The sequence below is a fragment of the Macadamia integrifolia genome, unplaced genomic scaffold (genome assembly GCF_013358625.1).
Source record: "Macadamia integrifolia cultivar HAES 741 unplaced genomic scaffold, SCU_Mint_v3 scaffold1890, whole genome shotgun sequence".
NCBI lineage: Eukaryota > Viridiplantae > Streptophyta > Magnoliopsida > Proteales > Proteaceae > Macadamia > Macadamia integrifolia.
Genome location: NW_024868405.1, coordinates 25,904 through 35,568, shown reverse-complemented (window position 1 = coordinate 35,568; position 9,665 = coordinate 25,904).

Genomic DNA, 9,665 nt, shown 5'->3' with positions numbered 1-9,665 from the left:
ATGTTTTGAATTTATATAGAGGGGAAATTTTGTACTACTGAAACATAAATTGTGCAAGTTTTTTGTGATACAAAATAAGATGAATTTTTTGTTAGTTCTGTAAATGAATTATTTGATCCCCAATTTCCCTCATGAAAAAGTGAAAACTTCTCTTTTATGGCTACTCTTAAAGCAAAATTTTGTTACCAAAAAAAAAATGTTAAAGTAAACTTTCAATTACTATTCCACCCTCAAAGTTTTAAGGGAAAAAGATCCCTATCTGGTTATGAGCCCCTATGTCTAGACACAGGTTGTGGTGAGAAGACTACCATATCCCCCTGATTGGATGCTTGGGTGCCTCTCCTGGTTGGTCCCTATGTTGGTGCAACAGCCACATGATCAAGTAGCAATCCCCAACCCTCAAGTACCAATTTTTAAAATACCAAAATCACCCCTTAATTCTGGTTCATTCTCATAAGTTCTGGTTTTATTATTTTCTTGGGGAAAAGAACACTCGCTGGTCGTGCGGCCTACATGGGCATAAACAGGGGATGGGTTTTTGGGTTTCACAAGGGTGGGAGAGTAATTGCACTGCCCCATGTTCCACAGGTGCCTTGCTACCAGGGAATGTTCATTTTCCCTTTGTCGTTTATTATTTAGCTTTTGTCTTCATATAATGCTTAGGCTGCATTTGGAAACGCTCTAGAAGAACATTTCTGGTTTTTCCTCATGTTTTGTGAGCATAAAAATGGAATAAAACATTTGGTACGGCTGGTTTGTTCTTCTGTTCTTTAGGAACAAACCATTGTTGTCAAAGAATAGACTTTTAGAAGTTGAATCCATAAAACCTAACCCCTAGTGTTTTCCACCTCTACCATGACAAAGGACCCTACAATCAAAAAAGCTACCACTAAATGCATCACCAAAGAATTCATACATCGTTCAATCAATAGTATATTAGATTATCAGTTGTTAGGAGATCAAATTTCCTTTGAACAAGTTCCTTGTTTTTTTTTTTTCAGTACATACTCTATAGAAAGGGTTGGGGGGCGGATGGAGGTAATGGCTAGGAGGCTCAAACTCAAGACCAAGATAAGAATTTTGACTTAACGCACCACATCTTTACCAACTACTCTTGGCAATAGTCGTTCCTTTGATCAAGGTTGAACCCTCTCTACAGATCATCCACCAAGTGCTTAGAAGGTGATGCCTCAGGATATTAAAATCACCAGAAACTAATTATGTATGTTAGCTGATTTTTTTTCTTGAATGGATTGGTACCTTTTCCTCTATATAGACTATTGAATTGGTTAGCTGATAGCGGAAGTGAAGAAAAAAAAAGAAATTAAGTACTGTGTTCTAGGGGTAATATTGGTATCAAAAGCATGAGGGAGTAGTAGTAATATGACGGGGGTATGGCTATTGACTAAGGGACTTTTCCCTTATGTTTGGGGCACTTCTGGTTCACCTAACTCACTTTCTCAAATAATTTAACTCTTCTTCAAACAATCTTCTAAGTACAAATAAAAACATAAGTTCTGTTTGGTTGCAAGGGGAATTAAAAGGAAGGAAAGAGAAGAAAAGGGAAGTGAAATTTTTGAACTTACAAATAAACTTTTGTAATCATCACCCCATATGACTATATCACTAACTCCAAATCAGTGCAAGTATCTAAAATAGCTAAATTAATTTTCCATATGGAATTGTGGTTTCGCAATTGCAATGATTGCATAATATATAGTGCAGTTTGATCGGCCACTTGTCAATTGTAAAGCCAAATTGAATCTTACACTCATTTTTTTTTCTATTTTTAGCCATCTATTTGTTTTAACTATTTTTACAAAATTTTGACTTTCTAATGAACATCTAATGTCTTATTTTTCCACGTGGCTAATATGAAGTGGGACCTTCCTAATCAACATATCAATTTCAATGGAGGATCCCCCAATGAGCTTAGATACTTGGTGAATTTGACTAAGTGAACCATAAAAAAATTCTTTTCATTAAGGGCAATTGGTTGTAAACCCAATGAATTTGCAATTGCTTTTGTATGACTACAGTACCATTTCAGTCCGAAGAGACTTAATTTGTATGATAAGTAGGCCTCAATATATATATATATATATATATATCTAGAGAGAGAGAGAGAGAGAGAGAGAGAGAGAGAGAGGTAAGGAAAGGTTCGGTAATGGCTTTAACTTTCCCCCACATCTAAACTCTGTTTCCAACTCGACCTATAACAAAATTTTCATTTTACTTTCACTATCGGAGTCTCTATGCACCTAAAAAATGGAATTTATTGTTAAAAAAAACTTGCTAAGGAAGATATTGATAACAACTAAAATATTAAATTTAACTATAACAATAACATATTACATATATAATCCAAAATGCTATGAACTTAATAAGTATATCCCACCCAAAATGGTTATTGCAAACAAAATAAAAAAACGGTGACAAATAGAAATATGTTCAACGAAAGTGACCAAAACTTTCCCCTTTTAAGAGGTTATATAGATCGCTTAATTCCTGTAGCACTCCTAACTTATTGAAAAATTGAGATGTTAGAAATTTTCTAAAACAAAAACTTCAACTAAAAAGTTGAATGTTATGATAAAGTTTTTATCTAATTAAGAAGATATATTTTTTTTGTGAAGAACCTAAGCCATATGTTTTAGAGGTCAGAATAACGTCCATGTGGTTGGCTTGAGGAACATTCAAACTTCCACCCTAGGAACCTATTTTTGAGACTCTTTGATCAAATGAACATGGAAAGAGAATTTTTAGAAGGAAATTAAGAAATTTAATCATAGCAAGAATTGGCAAGAACAATGTAGACATAGAAAAAAATATATAATTAGTATTCAAATCAATTTTGGCAGTAGATAAATATAGATGTGTCTAATTAGCATCCAACCAACTCTTATATTTTTGAAGCTTTATATCAAAAGGTTTTTTTGACTAGAAGGTTCTAGAAGATATCTCCAAACTAGCACCAATTTCTTCCACATGGAAGGGTGATGATGCAAGTTCGACCATATAGATATTGTGAGATTGTTCCAAGATTGGCCACATATCAAATTTTACTTAGATTCAAGCATTAACCCTTATAAAATTGTCATGTTCATTTGTATTTTCAATTGTCCATTTATTTTTTATAAAATTAAATTTCATTGGTGTATACATCTCATTTTGTCACCCGAAGGCCTCTTTAGCAATGATGAGTGTGAGGACCTACGGGGTTTTGTAGACCTCCTCGTGAGAGGAGCGGCGTGGGTGTCTATTGACTAGGAGTTTCCACTTAAGTTAGGGCCTATGACCCATTGCTAATTGAAATTGAAATGGAAATGATTCCATCTGAATTGTCTAAACTATGGGTTAGGGTTCGTGTCAAGTTATGGTCCAAGGAAGGTGTTAGGTGCCTCAATCCACCCAGTGACAATAGACTTCAACCCTAGATAACACAATTTTCACTCAATCACCCTAGCTGCCCTCAGTGTATAACTATGATCTGGCACCAGACCAGAGAGAAAACAGTTGTACTTGGACTCGGGTGTCACACTATGCCCCTTATTCTAAAACAAAAAAACAAAATTCAAATTCAAAGTCTCCAAAGTCTAAAGCAAAAAAGGAAAGAAAACGCTATGGTCATATCTAAATCCTACTCCACCTTTCCAAGGCGTTTCTCCAATTGCTCAATATGCTCTATGAGATACTTGAGCTCAGCCTCGTCAGCTTCCTTAGCCTTGTCTATGTCTGTCACACCCTACCTTCACTTACCTAAAGGTTGGTGACTTGGACACACTTGTATCCAACAATCCAACTAGGATCAACGATGCAGTACTTTTAGATCACAATTTATGAAATGAAACTAAAACCACATATTTGGTGATGCAAGTGATGGCTGAGGAGAGTGCTAGGATTTCAAATGGAAGGGGGATGAAGGTCGTCCTCCTGATTGAGGAAGGCAATCCTTGCTTACAGAGTTCTAGCAACCGAGGAAGAGGTAGCCTGTGACTACATCGGTGGGTTCAGATCCTCCATTAGTAGCGGTAGCAAATGCCCACTAGATCCCATTCAGGTAGGATCTCTAACTACTGTTATTATCCCGTAAGAAGCATATGAAGAACGACTAGAAAAATTTAAGTTTGCCCTCATAGGGAGAACAAACTTTAACTTTGTATCTTTGGATGACATTCAGAAGGAGGCGAAGGATTCTTGGTCCTTCAAAAGTAGGATTGGCTTGGCCCGGATGGGGAAAGGTTTCTTCCTTTTACAATTTGAATTGGAGGCAAACATGGTGACGATCTGGAAAAGAAATTCTGTCAAGGTGGGGAATCAGTTGATTAGATTCAAACCGTGGAAGAGGGACTTCAATGTCAATGAAAAACAAACTGTTACGAAGATGGTCTGGATTTGCTTCCCAGACTTACCTCTAGAGTATGGCACGTGAAGGTTTTGCTTATTATGGCAAAAGCAGCTGGTAGGCCAATGGCAATTGATTGCAGAACTCGTGCAGCATCCATGGGTGGCTATGCCAGGGTCATGGTTGAATTGGAGGTGGGCGGTAAGAGGGTTGAAGAAATATAGGTGGAAAGGAGGCAGCCTGGTTCCAATGTGCGTTTCTGGTTTTCTCAATCCATAGTTTATGAAGACAGCTTGGGAAGATGTGGATTTTGTAAAAAGATTGGCCATAATATCCATGACTGTAGGACAAAAAACGAGCAGACGTTCGGCCTCACATAGAGATGAGCATCCCTGTAGCAGTTTTTGATGACGAAGGCGACGTTCAGCCGGTGGTGGAGGCAGAGAATGGTGGTGTTGCTCAGAAAAATCTGACAAATGAAGGATTGGATGGGGAAGGATCTACTTCCCATACAATCAAGGTCTCCTTCTTCTTTGGGAGTCAATAATGGCTCTCAATTTAGGGAAGTGGATATCGATAGGACTCTTCTACAAGTGGGTCAATTGAGATCATTATCCCAATCCAGCAGGGTCTTGTTGACTCAGCAAAAAGGGGTGATATTATGGACATGCACTCGCAAGAAAGACAAAGCAACTGCAACTACAGAGCAGACCAGAAGGTCTGAACGTCTTGTTAATGCCTCAAAGTGATTAATGAAGGTTCTATATTGGAACGTTAGGGGGTTCAAGGAGGTTGCAGCTAGAATAGCCTTGAGAAGTATGGTGAGGGAGAATAATCCTAATTTCATTTGTCTGGCAGATCCAATAGTAGATTCCTCTTCCTTTCCAGCTCTGTCTTCAACAAAATTGGCTTTGATGCCGATATGATTCATAGTAATAGGGAGGATAAGGTGCCAAATCTTTAGTTGATGTGGAGAAGGGGGCTCCCAAAGCCTTCTATTGTTTCAGAGTCTGATCAACAACTTTCAGTCAAGGTTGATTGGAAGAACAAGCATATTTTTTTGTCTTTCATTCATGCTAGCAATTTCAGGGTTAAAAGAAGGGATTTGTGGATTGAGCTTGCATCAGTTCCTGTTATGGCGGAACCATGGCTTATGGTTGTAGATTTCAATGCCACCCTTACATCTCATGAAAAGCGAGGTCCAGGTGCTTTCAGTTTGGGTTCGGTAGTGAAATGTGATCCTATGATTGGTTCTTGCTCTCTGATCCAGCTTCCCTCTCAAAGTCCTAAGTTCACTTGGTCAAATAATAGGAGGAGAGGGAACATGGCTGCAGTTCTGGATAGGGTTCTTTGTAATGAAGCTTGGTCGAATCACTTTCAAGACTATGCCCAAACAGTGCTCCAGCGAGATTTTTCTGACCACTGCCCAATCTTGATTGTCTCAGAGGCTTGGCCAAAGCCAGGTACCCATTCCAAATGGATAAATTTTGGTTAGAAGATTCATCTTTTATTCAGATTTCTCAAGATGCACGGTCGCAAAGCATTTATGGTTCAGCCAGTTTCATCTTAGCCCAAAAGCTAAAGAGACTTAAGCCTATTATTTGAGCTTGGCCTAGACAGGTCTTTCCGAATTTTGAAGCAAAGCTGATAAAAATCAAAGAGGCATTAGCTGTGATTCAGGGTCAAATTGAAAGTTCAAGGATGGATGACACCTTGTTTGGGAAGGAAGTGGATGCAAAAACGGCCCATTTGAATGCTTTAAAAAATCATGAAAAGTTGTGGGCAGAGAAATCCTGTATTATTATATTGCACTCTTCTGCAAAGAACCTTTGGAGACTCCAACCAGTTGGCAAATAGATCCCAATCTTCATCCCCACCTATCACCACACTTCTCATGTCATTCCACTCATCCTCGGTAAAAAACTGCTAAGTCCCGGTCTTGGGGGTATAATAAGCCTTGTAACCGTCACTTGAGACCCCAATGACTTGGCCAAACTCTATAGTGCTCAGTGAGATGTCGGTTCCCTTGACCCGCCTAGTGATTCGGTACTCTCCATCCCCTAAGTGTTGACCCTGAAGATTGCAGTAAAATGAGCGCCCCAAGTGAGGATATGCTTCCTCCTTGGGCTTCAACATAGCCTACCAACCTAAGGCTTCAAATCTCCGCTGAACCCTAAAGGAGTAAAGGTCAACAACCATAATCGGTCTCTCCAAAGAGACTTACCTGGATGAGAATTTATCCCAATTCTCTTCGTCAATTCGTGTCCGGAATCACATGGCATCATAACCTTCTGGGCCATATGTCCTTGTGCAACCATTGCGACTTTTCCATGGGTCATGCGGTGTGGATACATGATAGAACTACATATGTGGAGAGTAATAAAACCAAAGTAAACAGCTGCATGGATGGAATGAGGAAAAATAACAAAAATTTTACCTAGGTTACTATTTGTCCCCAAAAGATGATTCCTGTGGTAAAAATAGAGAAATTTACAGTATAGTACTTACCTGGAGGGTTGTACGGAGAGGGAATCATGAGGAAATCACTATTGAAGGCTGTTCTAGGGATGGAAAACCGGTGCAGAGTTCTCCCAAATTGCAAGTTTAATATAGGGAAATAAGCTCTCCGCCAGAATTTATAAATCCAGAATTTGAGGCCATTGGCCGGCCGATCGGGGTACCCAACCTGCAAGTGATGACATGCCGATGGAGGAATTTTTCCCTAAAACCTTTGTTGTGTTGTTTCCATCTTCGTGGTGGGTAGTTAAGTTGCTATTGGATTGGAGCCTCATTATGCACAAAAGAATGTGTGTATGTGCAGTGAAATTGTTGGCTCCCCTGTTAAAACTTGTCACCATGAACGTAGATGTGGAATTGCAGAAAATATGCGAAAGATTTCACATATGGGTTGTGAATCCCAAAATCACAACAGAATGTACAAGTCATTACTGTATGGATATACTTGGGTCTTGTAGTGAACCCATATGTGTAAGTTCTTCTTAAACTATTTTAAAACAACGAGTGGTATAAGCTCAAGAAGTGGGCAAGAGTGGTGTTCTACGGTAAAATTGGCCATAAGTAACGAAGGGGGAAATTCAGATTTAGTCGGAAGACTGTCTCCTAATAGAGAAGAGAAGATGGTATCAGGAAGCAGACACTTAAAACCACGCAGAGGATCCAAGGTTGATTTATAAAAGGCCGGATCGAAATGATGGTGTTAAGTAGTTTTATGTCTAGTGTGATATGCATTTTGAGTAATAAAACACCTAAAGCTATCTTGACCGGATATATTTGCCAACGATGTTAATCACTAACACTATAGGATAGGAGAGTGGTGTCAGATGTATCTAGGTAACATATCCCTCGACAATATCAATATGCTTAGCATGTTCCGTGACATTAACTGGAAAGCTATGGTACCGGTACTAAATGTGAGATTCTGATTTGAAGTTTGAATTTCATATTGCATAACAATTGTAAATTTCTGATCCTCAATTACGGTAAGAAATTCAATTTCAAGGAAGAAATTTTTTGTAAGGAATGTGATACCCCGTATCACAATTCAGCTGCATGCCTCGGATGTTTGGACATAGCATACACTGAGGGCAGTTGGGCTACTTAGTTGGCCAGTGAAGGTTGCACAGTGGGCATGCCTACTGTCTGTGCACCTGGGGAAAATACTGAAGGAAGGAGGTCATGGTGGTGTTTTGAAGGTCACAAATATGCCAGACCTATTGGCCAATGGTGGGGACTGCTGGATGGATAGTTTTCCTATCACCAGCAAGTCACTTGTTTGACCACCAACCTGCCGGTGGTGTTGTTTGCAGCTCGAAATACATCAATGCTCTATGGACCCCACAACCTTGCGGGCATGACTCAGCCATTCACATAGGTTAAAAGGGCATCTAACACTGGTCATGTGGCACCCAACATGCAAATGATTAGGTGGGCCCACATGCCAGTATTGATGATTAATGCCATTCTCAATTCTTAGACCTTGCGGCCAAACAGGCCTTAGTGAGGGGATTTTAACCATTATATAAGTTTTCTCCTCTCTCATTACAAACACAAATTTCATTTGGGATGGGGGAGAGGAGAAGAAAGAATGAAAAAGAAGAGCATGCTGCTGCTACTGCATGGCTACTGCTCATACTGCTGTTATCCTAATCTTGTTGTACTCTTGTTACTACTGGTGTTCAAGGAGGTAGATAATGTTGCATGCAAGTTGAAATGGAGGTTATTTATTGTCTGTTTAAATTTTAAATGTAACCGCAAGCGTACAGATCAGTGTAGCTGACGGGTCAAACACAAGGAGAGCAGCCACTTTATTTTAGCTTCTTTTAGTAACGTGAAAGTGTACTGATTAATGATTGTGATCTACTTCTAACTACCGTCCTAAAACACATGCATCTAAAAGCATCCTAACCAACACATCTAGGAAAATTGGAATTGCAATTGAAATTAAAAACATAACCATTTGTCACCTAGGAATTTAAATACTCAAACCACACAATTAAAAAGCAAAAAACTGAAAGTAAAAGTGCTGAAATAAAAAATGCTAAAAAGTAAGTAAATAAAATAAAAAGGGGAATAAAGCTAGAGAGAGGCACACAAGTAGGTATCTCTACTTAGCCCAAGGGATGCACCATAAATAATATGAGCTTCTCTGCTTGACCAAAGAGTACTCTTATAAGGGCTTTTCTACTTGGCTTTAGGGAATGAGATGCAATATAAATAATCAAAATAAAAGGATGGTTCCATGGCTAGAGAGGGGCAAAGCTAACGCATAATCTAGCCATGAACCTTGAGGGAAAGAGAAAGCAATAGTGTAAAACTAAACATTTAAAACTTACATAAAGAATGAAAAGATAGCAAGAAGAGAGAATGAAAGGAGGGTGAGAAGACTACTGTAGAAGCCTACTTACTTGAACTTCAATACTTCAACTTGAAAACTTGATTAAGATTTGAAATACTACCAGTACTAAAAATCAGATCTTGAATAAATCAAATCTGAAATTACTAGTACTAGAGAAAATAAATCTGAAAGAGAAACTTGAACTTGAAAGGAGATGCTCAACAACTTGTTCTTGTCACATAGAACTAAACCTAGAGCAAGAACTTGAAAATTACAATTTCAATTGTATAAAACATTAAATTAAAAGACTAAATCAAAGACAAAAGTGCTTGCATTCATTAAATAAAAAAGTATTACAAAAGTGTTTAATAGCAAAAACTAAAACTAGAACTAAAGGGAGGGAGAGAGAGAGAGAGAGAGAGAGAGAGAGAGAGAGAGAGAGAGAGAGAGAAAAAAAAAAAAAAA